The following is an 18292-nucleotide window of genomic DNA, read 5'->3' on the forward strand; positions in this document are numbered from 1 at the left end:
TACTCTTTTCATAATAGAAGCAAAATTGTATTCATCAGGTGTTTTACTAATTGGAGGTATTTTTGCTTTTGTTTTAGTTAATGTAATAAATTTAGTGATTACAGATCTTTTTTTTTCTGGGTCTGTAATTTTCTCAATAATATCTAATATTAAATTATCTTCTTGAGTAAGCATATGAAGATTATGTGTAGGTATAGGGCAAGTACAATTAGCATCTTTCATGGAATTGGATGTTTCTGTATCTGTCGAAGAATCAGACGATTCTGTCCATAATAAGTTATCATCTTGAATATGTTCTATATGTGATTCAGTAGAATCTGAAGATATAGAATCATAATTGATTATATTATATAATTTCGCTTTGATCGAATCATTTAATTGTAATGATTCTATTTTCTTTTTTAATTTGCATTGGTGTTTGTAATGACCAACTTTTCCACATTTATAACATACTGGAAGTTTCTTTTTATTTTTTGTATTTGGAGAAAATTTGTTTATAAATTTCTGTTTAGAATTTTTATATTGTTTATGTACTTTATTTGATTTGGATTTATATTTATCTTTTTTAAATTTTTTCTTTTTCTTATATAACTTTTCAGGTGTATTTTTCCTATCTATATGGTATCCAAATTGTTCACAGAAATCACCAAGTTCTTTACGCTTGGTAATTTGTTGTTTATCTAACTGTCTTTTGAGTTTAAGATCAGTACATAAAGCTAATCCTTCAGCACATATTTCTGTTGAGAGTTCTACAAGTGTATAGGCGGAATATACTATATTTTCATTATGTTTCTTTCTAAGTCTGTCTTTGACTTTTTCTGCAAATAAGTAGGGTAGACCAGCAATAAACTTTTCTTTCCAATGATCTAATTGACAATCTTTCCGTATTAATAATCTTGAGAAAAAGACATCTTTGTACCATTTATAATGGGATAATGTAGGACAACGAAGATTAGATAGCAGATCTTCTGATCTTGCTGCTAATAATGCCGTACTGCCTACAAAATGAAGTGTAATGGTATATATTAAGGTGTTTACTGCATCACTTTCAGTATAAATTATTTCTTGATTTTGTCCATTCCTGGCGGTCCATTGTCTTGTATTGGTAAGAATTCTATTTTTGGTTTCATCATCGACATAAAAATCCCACCATCGTCTTAACCAGCCAGTGAATCCATTGACTATTGCTTTAGCAACCTCTTGATTTGGATTGCCTGCCATTTTGTTTGCAGAAGCAAATATTGTCATGTGTCTCATGATATCTAATATTTTTAATTCAGATAAACCATCTATTGTCCAATTAACTATTGATCTTCCTGAATAGGAAACAACTTGTTGTATGGCATCTTCTTCAAGCTGGACATCAACAGGTGTAGGTCTTTTATAATATGGTAAAGCGGTAATTGGTTTCCAAGTTTTACCATAGGTTATTCTATTTATATCAATAAGTGTAGTATCCATAAAAGCATTTTCTTGGTTTTGTATGGTGTCTTCGATAATTGGTTCTTCTTCCTAGAGCATCATTGTTTCATGCTCTGGTATTTTTTATTTTCTTTTATCTGAAGATTCTGGTAATGGAACATGTATATTTGGCATAGGAATACTAAGTTTGGGAGAAGGAATTCCTTTTATGTCTAATTGAGCTAATTTGGCTATTAACTGATTCATTAAGGTTTTATTATTGTCACCAATATGAAATTTATTTTTATTAAGTTCTTGAGGTGGTTTAAACAGGACTGCTTTAGGAAGGGAATGAGTTACCTCCTTCGAAACTAATCTTTCTATACGTTCTGTTTATTTTCCTAAAGACTGCATATATAAATTAGTATAATTGTTTTGTTCCACAATATGGGGAATAAGCTCTTGCTTTTTACCTATTTCTTTGGGGTAAGACTTTATATGGTGTGGCTATTATATCATAAAGATTATGGTGGTTCTCCTTTACTTGATGGGGTTACTCCTTTGAGTATTATACTTTTTTCAGGAGGGTGTGTACTAGCAGTAGTAGTACCATCCGTGCTGATATATGTTTTTTCTTCTAAAGTTTGAAGATTATCGAATGAAGGAATATTAATTTTATATTGCATACATATTTCTCTTAACCAGATAAAAAATCCTTTTGTTTCTCTTTCTTTTTTGAGAAATTTATTGTATTTTTTATGAAGTAATTCTATTAACCTAGGTTGGAAGGTTTGAAGATACCATTTCCTAATATTTTTATTTTCTAAAGAAAGATAATATTTTTTAAGATAATCAATATTAATTTTCCTCTTTTTTCGTTCTAATTTAGCGGCTAAATATGTTGCTATATATTCACCATCATATGTATTATTAGTATTTATCTCTTCTTCTGTATCATCTTCTATTTGTAATGTAAGTATTTGAAATTCTTCTATATTAGGTTCAAGAATATATCTAGGAAGAACTACATGATCAGCCGTTCTTCTTACTCCTTGTAGTTGGAAATCTGAAGATGGTGTAGGTTGTGAAGCAGAAGGAAGTATGATGACAGCAGGAGTAGTATGACAGGATTTTCTAAGAGGTATTAATGGTTTTTTATTTCTTTTCCTATTAATATTTATATCATCCTTAACCCTAGATTGTTGGAATTTTATTTCAATATTTCCATCAGGATGTTCTATTATTTGGTTTGGAATATTATTTCTAGGTGCTTCTTGGGGTTGGTTTGCATGTTGTAATGCCCAAGATTGAGGTAAAATAATATCGGACCAAGTAATTGTTTTGGGTACAATTGTATGTGATTTTTCTATATTTGTTTGAAATAATATAGTTTGATCTTTTTTATCAACTTGCATATTATTAGGACAAAGGGTATTCTTTACTTTATAATAAATTCTATATAATATTGCTAAATTCTGAGAACCATGTGTCATATTAAAGCCATGAGTTTTCAAATTTATAGATAATATATCTAATATGTTTGGGTCTGTTAAAGAAACAGAAAAATTTGGAAAGCAATTAAAATATATTGGTCCACTACATAGGCTGGATTCTACCATACCTAGGAGTGAATCTACAAAGTTATTGTGTCTTGTATCTCTTAGGCATACAAGCACTGCGGTGTTTAACCCTAGTTGGGTTAAAGGTTTAATAGCTATTTGTATTAACCCAATGTGCAAATATTTATAATTATTCTCTTTATGTTTTTCAATAATTTTTCTTGATAATAATTGAAAGTCTTCTTGGTTCTGAGTTACGGATAGACTTTCTTCTACGGTTTTTATAGCATAACCTAATTTGAATTTAAATGATCATTTTTTATAAATATCTTTTATTGGTACCTTAAGAATATTCCAATTTTGGATATGATCTTCAATATCATTTATAATAATCTGTTCCTTATTTTTAACTCTTAATGTCTGAGTTTGAGTTGCATTATTACCTTTTAGATTCCTAATTAAATTTGCCATCTGTAGGACGCGGATAATGACAATATGGACGATCAAGGGTCAAGCGTGTTCCCTTAAGCGGCTCTTCCTGGCCTTGGCGGGTACTTTGCCTAGACTTGTCCTTTCGTCTCTTGTCATAACTCTCGGACCAACTTTCTTAGATGTAAATTTAAGTAGGTTTCTATAGTAATATTGTAACTTTTACTCTAACAGTTTACTGTTGGCTCTGATACTAAAACGCGCCAATACACGCCCAGATCTACAGTCAATTTGAACCAACTATTTTATAACAAGTAAGCAAATAGCATACCATTATATTTGATTAATTCTTGTAATATATGAATATAATTAAGGCAAAATAAGATTATTAAAATAAAAGGGATAACGGAAATATCAATCACAAACCATGATGTGTGTGTGTGTTCACCTATTTTAATACTGAAGACAAGTTTAAACTGCATTAAATCATCTTATATATGTATCACAATATAAATTACAACTTATAATCAAACCAAATCAAACATAATCTGACTGAAATATAATTAAACTGATTGAAATATAACAAACACTTACTGTTTACAGATACAATAACTGGACAATATGATGGGAGTGTATGGAAGTTACAATCACACATTTGTAAACTACTAAAACTGAGATAGGAAAACTGAGATAATAAGATATGTGAGAACCTGGTTTGATGTATCAAAAAGATAGGGAAAACCTGGATAGCATGAAGCAGGTTCTTGCTGTGAGGTCGGGACAGCTGTGATGGTCTTGCGTAGAGAGCAAGGAGATGAGAGAGCAGAGGGATGAAGAGAGCTGCAGATGAAGAGAGAGCAGAGAGAGAGAGAGAGAGAAAGAGAGAGAGAGGGGGAGAGCAGACAGAGAGAGAGCAGAGCGGAGTATGAGAGGGAAGAAGCTCGGAGAGAGACCTGCTTAGAAAGAGGGAGAGGCTTCCCTTTTATAGGTAGGAAGAGGTTACTTCGTAAGAAAGTAAAGAAGTGAGATGACTTGATGAGATTAAAAGGAAGAGGAAAAGATATAAAGCAAAAAAGCAAAAAAGGAAAAAGACAAAAAAGGAAAAGAAGATGCTTAAAGAGGCATCTTTGTACAGTGACATTTTGTCTTCTTATGTCGGTGACTACAGTGAAAAGGCATCTTTGAATAGTGGCATTTTGTCTTCTTATGTTGGCGGCTACAGTGAAGGGCATCAATCATTTGTCGTATATGTCGGCAGCACAGTGAAAGACATCATTCTTTTGTCGTATGTGAAGGGCATATAGTATCTTTGGGGTGACCTGGTACTGTGTAGCATCTTTATGGCCTTTGGCTGAATTCATTGGGGTCTTCCTCTTCTGGGTCTGTTTCTTCTTCTTCTGGGTCTGCTTCTTCAAGTGGAAAATATTTATTGGTGTGTAATGGTGAAGATTGTACGGTTTCATCTGATGAGACCGGTTTTCTTCCTGCTTCTGCAAAGATCTCCTTCATTTGTTGTTCTAGCATTTCTTTGGAAGCATTTGGGTTTGCTTGGAGCATATTTCGTAAATAGGTAGGAAAGTCAAATAAAGTATTGGCTGTATTATGGTCACTTGGACTGGAATTATATATAGGTTTTTGTGGAGGTATTCTTTTGGGAACTATGGTTGTGGGATCCATATTAAAGATGTCCCACCACTTGACTGAGATGGTTTTTCCCAGTCTTGGAACGTAGGTATGGTCGGCTGTATTATTAACAGAGATGGTATATTCCCATTTCATAATCCATGGGAGTTGATATAAATAATACTACTCTATCACATCCACCTACTTTCATGGGTTCTCGTAGCAATTCTCGCAACGAAAAACGCCCACTGAATATAATACCATTTGAAGGTGAATTCCCGCCTTTGACAACCCTTTCACCTTCCAATTCTCCTATTCACCAAATAACCTACCCAGAGGCTAATACATCGATTCCTGCTTATTCTCAAGCACAGTCCAAATCAAATCAGAAGCCTAATTTTCCTAGGTCTTCATACATTGAAAGAGCCTACCTTATGGACACCACCATTGATGATCACCATATAAATATGGACCCTATCAAACTTGCTCCATTATACTTGATAAACCATTTAAACTCAACCAATGGAGTCAAAACCAGAGAATATTATGAAGCAATTCTCATGGAAACAGGATCCATATATGTTGTCCATTACTACCAACAAAATACTAGAGTCATTGCTTACTCCAAAGTCCAGATTAAGAAACTACTCTCTTATGATGAGTGGGGTTGCAATCCTGCTCAAGGAAAGAAATTACATAATCCTGAGTTTTCATACAAATATTATAAATATGCCGAATACATAGAAGCTTGGCATAAAATGTTTTATTATCAAAATCCAAACAATACTCATAGTTGGTATATCCAGTTAAGATTACTTATTTTCGAACGATTCCCTAACTGGTTTGAAAATTGGTTTTTAGTTTGGGGATCAACTACTTCAATTTTACCTCCTGCTTTCGAAAAAGTGCAGGAACCATTTGTGCAGTTCAATAATTGTGATAATAATACTGACAATAATACTGACAATCACCTATACTTTGTACAAAACGCGTCAATATGCGCCCAGATCTACAATGAATTTGAACCAATTATTTTATAACTCGTAAGCAAATAGCATACCATTATATTTGATTAATCTTGTAATATATGAATATAATTAAGGCAAAATAAGATTATTAGAATAAAAGGGATAACGGAAATATCAATCACAAACCATGATGTGTGTGTGTGTTCATCTATTTTAATACTGAAGACAAGTTTAAACTGCATTAGATCATCTTATATATGTATCACAGTATAAATTATAACTTATAATCAAACCAACTCAAACATAATCTGACTGAAATATAATTAAATTGACTGAAATATAACAAATACTTACTGTTTACAGATACAATAACTGGAGAATAACTTCCAGTTGTGGGGACAATATGATGGGAGTGTATAGAAGTTACAATAACACATTTGCAAACTACTAAAACTGAGATAGGAAAACTGAGATAATAAGATAGGTGAGAACCTGGTTTGATGTATCAAAAAGATAGGGAAAACCTGGATAGCATGAAGCAGGTTCTTGCTGTGAGGTCGGGACAGCTGTGATGGTCTTGCGTAGAGAGCAAGGAGATGAGAGCAGAGGGATGAAGAGAGCTTGCAGATGAAGAGAGAGCAGAGAGAGAGAGAGAGGGAGAGCAGAGAGAGAGAGAGCAGAGCGGAGTATGAGAGGGAAGAAGCTCGGAGAGAGACCTGCTTAAAATGAGGGAGAGGCTTCCCTTTTATAGGCAGGAGGAGGTTACTTCGTAAGGAAGTAAAGAAGTGAGATGACTTGATGAGACTAAAAGGAAGATGAAAAGACATAAAGCAAAAAAGCAAAAAAGGAAAAAGATAAAAAAGGAAAAGAAGATGCTTAAAGAGGCATCTTCGTACAGTGACATTTTGTCTTCTTATGTCGGTGACGACAGTGAAAAGGCATCTTTGAATAGTGGCATTTTGTTTTCTTATGTCGGCGGCTACAGTGAAGGGCATCAATCATTTATCGTATATATCGGCAGCACAGTGAAATGCATCATTCTTTTGTCGTATGTGAAGGGCATATAGTATCTTTGAGGTGACCTGGTACTGTGTAGCATCTTTATGGTCTTTGGCTGAATTCATTGGGGTCTTCCTCTTCTGGGTCTGTTTCTTCTTCTTCTGGGTCTGCTTCTTCAAGTGGGAAATATTTATTGGTGTGTAATGGTGAAGATTGTACGGTTTCATCTGATGAGACCGGTTTTCTTCCTGCTTCTGCAAAGATCTCCTTCATTTGTTGTTCTAGCATTTCTTTGGAAGCATTTGGGTTTGCTTGGAGCATATTTCGTAAATACGTACGAAAGTCAAATGAAGTATTGGCTATATTATGGTCACTTGGACTGGGATTATATATAGGTTTTTGTGGAGATATTCTTTTGGGAACTATGGTTGTGGGATCCATATTAAAGATGTCCTACCACTTGACTGAGATGGTTTTGCCCAGTCTTGGAATGTAGGTATGGTCGGCTGTTTTATTAATAGAGATGGTATATTCCCATTTCATAATCCGTGAGAGTTGATATAGTGCCAGAAAGTATAGATGATTGTTATTATTATTATCACTATGATTGAACTGCACAAATTGTTCTTGCACTTTTTGGAAAACAGGAGGTAAAATTGAAGTAGTTGATCCCCAAACTAAAAACCAATTTTTAAACCAGTTAGGGAATCGTTCGAAAATAGGTAATCTGAACTGGATATACCAACTATGAGTATTGTTTGGATTTTGATAATAAAACATTTTGTGCCAAGCTTCTATGTATTCGGCATATTTATAATATTTGTATGAAAAATAAGGATTATGTAATTTCTTTCCTTGAGCAGGATTGCAACCCCACTCATCATAAAAGAGTAGTTTCTTAATCTGGACTTTGGAGTAAGCATTGACTCTAGTATTTTGTTGGTAGTAATGGACAACAGATATGGATTCTGTTTCCATGAGAATTGCTTCAAAATATTCTATGGTTTTGACTCCATTGGTTGGGTTTAAATGGTTTATCAAGTATAATGGAGCAAGTTTGATAGGGTCCATATTTATATGGTGATCATCAATGGCGATGTCCACAAGGTAGGCTCTTTCAATGTATGAAGACCTAGGAAAATTAGGCTTCTGATTTGATTTGGACTTGCTTGAGAATAAGCAGGAGTCGATGTATTAGCCTCTGGATAGGTTATTTGGTGAATAGAAGAATTGGAAGGTGAAAGGGTTGCCAAAGGCGGGAATTCACCTTCAAATGGTATTATATTCAGTGGGCGTTTTTCGTTGCGAGAATTGCTACGAGAACCCATGAGAGTAGGTGGATGTGATAGAGTAGTATTATTTTTATTAGCTGCAAAGAGCTATAGTGCAAGTGAAAGTGGTGATTCCTCGTCGTTGGCGTCAGTGTTGCCCCCCTACAAAAATTCACGGGTAAGAAAATCAGGAAGAGAATTGGAAGACCCGGGAAGGTGTTCAATGGTAAAATCAAAGGCGGACAGGATAGCCTGCCAGCGGGCAAATATTTATTTAGCAACAAAGTTTTGAACATCTTTTTGCAGAATATCTTTAGCTGCTTTGCAATCAGTTCGTATGAGAAATGGTTGATTGAGAATATCAGTCTGAAATTTTGTAACACAATGAACAATGACCAGTAATTCCTTTTTGACCATAGAATAGTTTTTTTTGGTTGGGTTCCAGGCTTTAGAAGTATACCTGAGTAGTTGTTCCTGATTATCAATGTGTTGCTTGAGAATACCACCCAAGCCTATTTCGGAGGCATCACACTCTATTATCTTGAAAGCAGTAGGATGAAGAAGAGAAAGGCAAACAAGAGTTTTTACCTTTTGTTTAATGAGTTGAACTGCTTTCGTATGAATATTTGTCCATGGTAAAGGATGCTTTTTTAATCTATCATGTAAAGGTTTAGCATCTATGGCAAGATTAGGATAAAAATCACTTACATAGTTTAAACATCCTAAGAACCTTTGAAGTTCTTTCTTATCGAGTATTTGATCAGGGAATTTATCAGGAAATTGAATGGATCGTTCTATTGGAATAATGGTGCCATGATGAATTATATGTCCTAGAAACCTAATATTGGTTTTAAATAAAGTTATCTTTTTTACCGATACAACTAATCCAGCATTCTGGACTACATGAATAAAAGTATTAATATGTTTGACATGTTGATCTATAGATTCAGAGAAGATCAAGACATCATCAATATAAACTATCATAAATTGATAATAAGCATTAAAACCATCATTCATTATTTTCTGAAACTCTGATGGAGCATTTTTTAAACCAAATGGCATTACATTCCATTCATATTGTCCAAATGGCACATTAAATGCTATTTTATATTTATCTTGTTCTTGAATTTGTAATTGCCAATATCCAGATTTCATGTCAAATTTGGAAAAGATACAAGCATTGGCTACTCTATCTAATAAATCTTTTTTATTGGGGATAGGATATCTAATCCATCTTAAAACTTTATTAAGAGGTTTATAGTTAATAACTAATCGAGGGACTACTCGTTCTTTCTCAGCATTTTTATTGACATAAAAAGCTACACAACTTTAAGGTGATGAGCTTGGTCATATTAACTTTTTTGTTTGGAGGTCATCAATTTCTTTTCTACACATGTCTACTAAAGTAGTGTTCATTTGTATTGATCTAGCTTTTGTAGGTATTTGTTTTTCATCAAATCCTTGTTCATATGGTAGACTAATACTGTGCTTTTTCCTTTCCCAAAAAGCATTGGGATGCTCACTGCATATAGAGGTTTCTATTTGTTGTTGGATTGATTGAATCTTTTGTTGGATCAAAGGATCTCGTATTTATTCTTCTATATATTTATATTTAATTTCTTGTTTTAAAGTACAAAGAAATTTTTCTTTATTCTGTAACTGGCTTTCGACATTATTGATTTCTTTTAATTTTGGTTTATGAATAAAGTGAAAGTGTATTGGTACATTTTGATAATTCGAAGATATTCCTGTTTGATCTATTGATAAAGGATATAAGAGTGTAAGAAATGAGACTCCAAGTATAACTGCTTGACTTAATCCTTTAACCATAATAAATGGTGTATTAATACATTGATGGTTATTACAGATAGAAGCATTAGATAATTTATTATTGATAAAGAGTCTACTACCATCTGCTGTATTTAAGATTTGAGTTGTTTTGTCAAAATATTTTGAAGGTACTAAACCTTCATTGATGCAATTAAGGTCAGCCCCTGAATCTATTAAGGCTGAGGTTTGAAAGCTATAATCTTTTGCTACAATTTTCTTGACTTGGACAAACTATTTTTGAATCATAATTTTATCTATTAAATTAACAGAGGGAATTGTTACCAGATGAGGTTTTGCTTCTGAAGTTTCTGGTATATCTTCTGGTGGATCAGGATCATATGTCATAAGCTGATCGAATTCTAGTTCATCTGTATCTGTCTCTGGTTGAGATAGATTTTGTAATTCTAAAGTCTTAATTCTATTTTTTAATTGATATACTTCTTTTTTGACTTCTTTGATTTCTTGCTTTAAGTCTGAAATAGAAGGTTCTTTATGTTGAGAAGTATGTGTTAACTTACTCTTTTCATAATAGAAGCAAAATTGTATTCATCAGGTGTTTTACTAATTGGAGGTATTTTTGCTTTTGTTTTAGTTAATGTAATAAATTTAGTGATTACAGATCTTTTTTCTTCTAGATCTGTAATTTTCTCAATAATATCTAATATTAAATTATCTTCTTGAGTAAGCATATGAAGATTATGTGTAGCTATAGGGCAAGTACAATTAGCATCTTTCATGGAATTGGATGTTTCTGTATCTATCGAAGAATCAGACGATTCTGTCCATAATAAGTCATCATCCTGAATATGTTTTATATGTGATTCAGTAGAATTTGAAGATAAAGGAAAATAAAAAATACCAGAGCATGAAACAATGATGCTCCAGGAAGAAGAACCAATTATCGAAGACACCATACAAAACCAAGAAAATGCTTTTATGGATACTACACCTATTGATTTAAATAGAATAACCTATGGTAAAACTTGGAAACCAATTACCGCTTTACCAGATTATAAAAGACCTACACCTGTTGATGTCCAGCTTGAAGAAGATGCCATACAACAAGTTGTTTCCTACTCAGGAAGATCAATAGTTAATTGGACAATAGATGGTTTATCTGAATTAAAAATATTAGATGTCATGAGACACATGACAATGTTTGCTTCTGCAAACAAAATGGCAGGCAATCCAAATCAAGAAGTTGCTAAAGCAATAGTCAATGGATTCACTGGCTGGTTAAGAGAATGGTGGGATTTCTACGTCGATGATGAAACCAAAAACAGAATTCTTACCAATACAAGACAATGGACCGCCAGGAATGAACAAAATCAAGAAATAATTTATACTGAAAGTGATGCAGTAAACACCTTAGTATATACCATTACATTTCATTTTGTAGGCAGATTAGCAGCAAGATTAGAAGATCTGCTATCTAATCTTCGTTGTCCTACATTATTCCATTATAAATAGTATAAGGATGTCTTTTTCTCAAGATTATTAATACGGGAAGATTGTCAATTAGACCATTGGAAAGAAAAGTTTATTGCTGGTCTACCCTACTTATTTGCAGAAAAAGTCAAAGACAAACTTAGAAAGAAACATAATGGAATTATAGTATATTCTGCCTATACACTAGAACTCTCAGCAGAAACATGTGTTGAAGGATTATCTTTATGTACTGATCTTAAACTCAAAAGACAGTTAGATAAACAACAAATTACCAAGCTAAAGAACTTGGTGATTTCTGTGAACAATTTGGATACAATATAGATAGGAAAAATACACCTGAAAAGTTATATAAGAAAAAGAAAAAATATAAAACAGATAAATATAAATCCAAATCAAATAAAGTACATAAACAATATAAAAAGTCTAAACAGAAATTTATAAACAAATTTTCTCCAAATACAAAAAATAAAAAGAAACTTCCAGTATGTTATAAATGTGGAAAAGTTGGTCATTAAAAACACCAATGCAAATTAAAAAAGAAAATAGAATCATTACAATTAAATGATTCGATCAAAGCAAAATTATATAATATAATCAATTATGATTCAATATCTTCAGATTCTACTGAATCACATATAGAACATATTCAGGATGACTTATTATGGACAGAATCATCTGATTCTTCGACAGATACAGAAACATCCAATTCCATGAAAGATGCTAATTGTACTTGCCCTATACCTACACATAATCTTCATATGCTTACTCAAGAAGATAATTTAATATTAGATATTATTGAGAAAATTACAGATCCAGAAAAAAAAAGATCTGTAATCACTAAATTTATTACATTAACTAAAACAAAAGCAAAAATACCTCCATTTAGTAAAACACTTGATGAATACAATTTTGCTTATATTATGAAAAGAGTAAGTGAACAACATACTTCTTAACATAAAGAACCTTCTATTTCAGACTTAAAGCAAGAAATCAAAGAAGTCAAAAAAGAAGTATATCAATTAAAAAATAGAATTAAGACTTTAGAATTACAAAATCTATCTCAACCAGAAACAGATACAGATGAACTAGAATTCGATCAGCTTATGACATATGATCCTGATCCACCAGAAGATATACCAGAAACTTCAGAAGCCAAACCTCATCTGGTAACAATTCCCTCTGTTAATTTAATAGATAAAATTATGATTCAAAAATGGTTTGTTCAAGTCAAGATAATTGTAGCAAAAGATTATGGTTTTCAAACCTCAGCCTTAATAGATTCAGGGGCTGACCTTAATTGCATCAATGAAGGTTTAGTACCTTCAAAATATTTTGACAAAACAACTCAAATCTTAAATACAGCAGATGGTAGTAGACTATTTATCAATAATAAATTATCTAATGCTTCTGTCTGTAATAACCATCAATGTATTAATACACCATTTATTATGGTTAAAGGATTAAGTCAAGCAGTTATACTTGGAGTCCCATTTCTTACACTCTTATATCCTTCATCAATAGATCAAATAGGAATATCTTCGAATTATCAAAATGTACCAATACAATTTGACTCTATTCATAAACCAAAATTAAAAGAAATCAATAATGTCAAAAGCCAGTTACAGAATAAAGAAAAATTTCTTTGTACTTTAAAACCAGAAATTAAATATAAATATATAGAAGAACAAATACGAGATCCTTTGATCCAACAAAAGATTCAATCAATCCAAAAACAAATAGAAACCTCTATATGCAGTGAACATCTCAATGCTTTTTGGGAAAGGAAAAAGCACAGTATTAGTCTACCATACGAACAAAGATTTGATGAAAAACAAATACCTACAAAAGCTAGACCAATACAAATGAACACTACTTTAGTAGACATGTGTAGAAAAGAAATTGATGACCTCCAAACAAAAAAGTTAATACGACCAAGCTCATCACCTTGAAGTTGTGCAGCTTTTTATGTCAATAAAAATGCTGAGAAAGAACGAGGAGTCCCTCGATTAGTTATTAACTCTAAACCTCTTAATAAAGTTTTAAGATGAATTAGATATCCTATCCCCAATAAAACAAATAAATAAAGAAATAAATAAATAAATAAATATATATATATATATATATATATATATATATATATATATATATATATATAGGAAAAAGATCATGTTAGCCCATGGGCTGATAGCTACAGTGTTAGCCAGTGGCCCAAATTGAATATAAGCGCAATCCAATAGTCACGACCTCATTCGTATTTGAATTTTCATTTTTTTTATATAAATCTAAATCGCTTGAAATTTTGAGCGTTTATTTTTAAAAAATAGCATAATCTAATAAAAATATTTAAAAAATAATTAGAAAATATAAATTGCCCAAAATACCGTCAAAAGCTTTTCAAAGGTATTTTGGTCAATTTATACTTTTTGAATTATTTTTTTAATATTTTTATTAGGTGTGCCTTAATGATTAGAATCTACATCTAAATTTTCAAGTGATTTGAATTTTTAAAAAATAAATAAAAATTTAAATACAAAATAAAGTCGTGACCGTCAGATCGGCCCATATTCAATCTGGACCATTGACTGATACTGTAGCAGTCAAGTGTATATATGGTTATATATAGTTATAAATTGTTAACTGACACCCCGGTTCCCCCAAATAATTGGGATAAAGATGATCGCAAAATGTATATATAATTATATAACATGCGCGTGCACGCTTACACACTCACAAAAACAAATATATAATTGACAAATTCACAATTTCAAAAGAGGATTTTGCGACAAAAACTAAGAAATTAGATTTGACATATGAAGGCTAGGGGTGACTGTGACTTATTTATACCAAAGGTAAGCCTAATTAGAGTATAAATCCTTGAAAACTAGTATGTCAATTTCAAAGAGAAACTATGCTTAGAAAAATTATTAATAACATATTCATATTGTATGGCTTAATTCTATTATCTGTCTTGGCTTGATAATTTGTTTTCTGATTTGTCCATGCTGGGGATATTGACCCTTTGTGCTAGTGTGGTTGAGGATGGTTTGATTCACCTCACCGGCTTCTTGTGGTTTTGTTCTGTTTATTGCTCTTGGGTGCTAAGTAATCTTTTGATTTTCAACCGGCTTGGTACCGATTGTGAGGCATTTAGTCCTCTTATACAACTCGACCCTTTCCAACATGATGTGGAAGGTCCGGGGGATGCTACCATGGCAGAAGAAATTCTTAGACTCGAGGTTGGCATTTTGGGGTATGAGATTAATTTTCGTGTGTTCTACCATTGGACATTGTTGGACTGGGGCAGCCTCACTGTTGAATCTGTCTACAAATTTCATGAATGGTTCATCATGAGTTTTCTTGAGCGCCGCCAGTTCACCGAGGGAAATTGGGTATGGTTTAGTGGCCCGATAATGCATCACAAACTTTCATAACATCTCTCGACAGGAGGCATTCGGATAATCTCTTACAAAATTATTGTACCTGCGAGACAGTGATCGAATAAAGCCTTTAGGGGTATTGGCTTATCCCGTAGCATGGAGATGCCGAGCAGGTAACTTTTTACATGTAACTACTGGTCGCCCTTCTCGTTGAAACGATTACGAAAATCCAGTCATACAAAACTTGGTGGTAGATCCACTAAGCCATCCAGGTAGGATTCAGTGAGGACGGGGTTGTAGACCCCTATTCGCTTGAAGGCGTCTTGGAGGTGCGGTTGAGAGATTCCTTGCAACATCTCGCAGTCGCCGGCCTGCATCAAGTTAGTATCAAAGCAGGAAGAACTTGAAATTCAATCCCTTTGAAACTACACTATGTGATGCCTCCACGAAGACAGTCTCATAGACAAGCTTCCTTGGAGGGTCTCAACAATCCAACCAAGAACTTCGTCCAATGGTAAACGAGCAAAGGGCTCCCGCAACAACATCTTCTCAGGATTACCGATTACACAACAATTTTACAAATTGTTAAGCCGCTTAAATTTGTATGACAGTGATGATAAGCTAGTGGCCCGGTACTTAAGTGGGCTGAAATCCTGTATCCATGAAGAGCTAATGATGCATTCTCCTCACACCATTGAAGAGGCTATCAAATGGCACTTAAGGCGGAAGAGAAATCGTAATGGAGCTCGTTTAAAAAGAGCGATAAGGGTGTGTCTTCCAAGGATTTAATGGACAGAAATTCGACACTTGTTCTAAAATCATGATTTTAGGTTTCTTCAATTATATTTAATGCCAATTCAATAAGGTGAATAAGTGGCCATCTTCAGTTTTTGCTTCAATCTTATATGAGCATGAAGTTTTTGGGAGATAGATTGTAGATTTTTTCGTACTATATGAAAGCTTCGTTTCCTCTCTACATTTTTTTTCTAGGCAAATTTACGTGTGAATTGGAAAAAAGACGTGGCACTACCATGGTCCATATTTTGAGTCGTATTATGTCAAGGTCCTTTATTTTAAGATATTTCTATTTCCAATTCACACCAATTCGAAAGTGAAACTTTCAAACGCCCAAAATAAAAGAATTTGATTATGAAATATGTGATTTAAGAGTTGAAAAGACCAACTTTTATACCATCCAAAAAAGAAAAAGAAGTGGCGTGGATGGTTCAAAACTCTAACTTTTGCACTGCCTAAAATAAAATTAAAAAATAAAAAAACTAAATTAAAAACAAAAAACAAAAAAGACTCAGTATTGAGTGATTTCAATGAACCACCCCAATGCATATTTTTTTGTATTTTGGGTGATTTGCAAGTTAGACTCCGAACCACCCAAATATAAAAAAAATTAACTTTTGTACCGCCCAAATATATCAATATTTTTGTTATTGGCCAATTCAAAAGTCCGACTTTCGAATTAGGAGTAAAATGGGAATAAAAAGACTTAAAAAGGTAGGTCAACAACCTAATGGGACATTGACCTAATTGTTTAAGTGCATTTTGGATCATAAAATCAAAGCATACCTTAAACAACTTTCTAAATAGTTGAAGTATGAAGATAAGACGATTGAGCATGGCTGTAAAGCCTCGTTGCCCCTCTATAGGGAGTTTGGTCCCATAAAGCTTTTAATGTAGGCGTGTAATGTGCCCATAATCTAGGTTTTCATAAAATTGGACCTCAATTCAATTAAATATAGATTAAATAGGCTAAAGAATCTTAGTCTCCACTCTATAAGCTGAGTCCCGAATCCATTAGCCCTAGTGACTAGCCGAGTACAAAATCCAGTAAAATGAGCCCAGATTGGATCTGGAACTTCACAAGGGTGGGATGAGATGAAGCCCATATATGAAGTTTCTTAAAGAGAGGATCGTGTATGATGTGTTTTTTTATTTGTTTAACAGGATAGATTGCTTGGCCACCACTCGAATAGGCGTGGCAATGATCCAATCCGAAACTCATTAAAATGAGCCCATACCAATCTGTAATTTCGCAAGTAGTTGGACATCATGCTCCTAAAGCTACATATCAAATTTCATGAAGATGTGGAAAAGAGCCGGGGCTTAATTGGTTAGCGCTTGACGATTTGCAATACTACGTCCTAGGCTCAATTCCCCCATTGACTCACCCAAAAAAAAAAAACCATCATGAAGATTGGTTGCAGTTTAATGCCCCTTCTAGTTCGCCATCGGCCTCAAGAGTGCCTTAGAGCTCGGCAGTTTAAGTTTAATGTTCTAAGTCATTTTGATTTGCTCTAATCCCCTTTCTTATATACGAGAGGTCAAAATTTTATCCATTTTTTGTTAGAAAAACACCTTATGGCTTGTCCAATGGTTCATAAACTAACTTAGTTCAATTGAGATTAAATTGGGAGGAAATGATATTCAGGCCATTATAAGCCTAATTCAAAAGTGTCAAGCCATCTAAACTTGATTTAATCCCATTTCTCATACATTAGGGTTCAAGATTTTTACCCAACATTGGTCAAGGAATACCTTATGGCTTGACCAACAGTCTATAAACCAAATTTCCCACATTTAGACGGAATCCTAGAGAAGTGTTATTCAAGGCATCATATGCATATAATTAAAGTTTTAATCAATTTGATTCGATTTGACCTCCTTTCTTATACATAGAGGTCAGGATCTATCCACCATTGGTCAAATAATGCCGTGTAGACTAACTAATAACCCATAAGCAAGAGTGGGGTTGAGGTTGTGGTGGTAGCACCACCTGAGCTTCAGCTACCGGTCTTGATTTTCATTCTCACTTACGCATTTGGCTACTTTTAAAAATGGCCAAGGGCCTGTATTCCCCATTGATTTACCTGAAAAAAGAAAAACAAAAACAAAAACCCATACTTGATAAAGGAAAAAAAAAAACCCCGTACTATATTGACAATAAATTGATTGACAATAAAGGAAAAACAATTTTCCTCAAATTGACAATAAATTGATTCGTAATCAAAGACATTGTAAGTTTAAATCCAAAGTTTTGAGTCATGGATTTTACTTGACCTAATTTCCTATATTGTCGACATCAAGGAATGCCTGATGGCTTGACAAATGTTCCATACATCAACTTTATTATATGAAGATAAAATTTTATGAGAATTTGCCTTGAGGCAGCATAAACCTATGGTTGAAATTCCAGTCATTTGTATTAGATTTGACCAGTTTTCTTATACATGGAGGTCAATTCTCTTAAATTTGTTCATCAAACAGATAGACGACAGGAAAATTTTAATAAAATTTGGTGAAAATGTTCCTCACTGAATGCTCTTTTATCCATTAAAGGGTTGATATGAGAATTCCTTTTTCTTTTTTAGATC

This window comes from Amborella trichopoda, chromosome 8 (genome assembly GCF_054954075.1).
Source record: "Amborella trichopoda isolate Santa Cruz 75 chromosome 8, AtrichopodaSantaCruz75HAP2 v2.0, whole genome shotgun sequence".
NCBI lineage: Eukaryota > Viridiplantae > Streptophyta > Magnoliopsida > Amborellales > Amborellaceae > Amborella > Amborella trichopoda.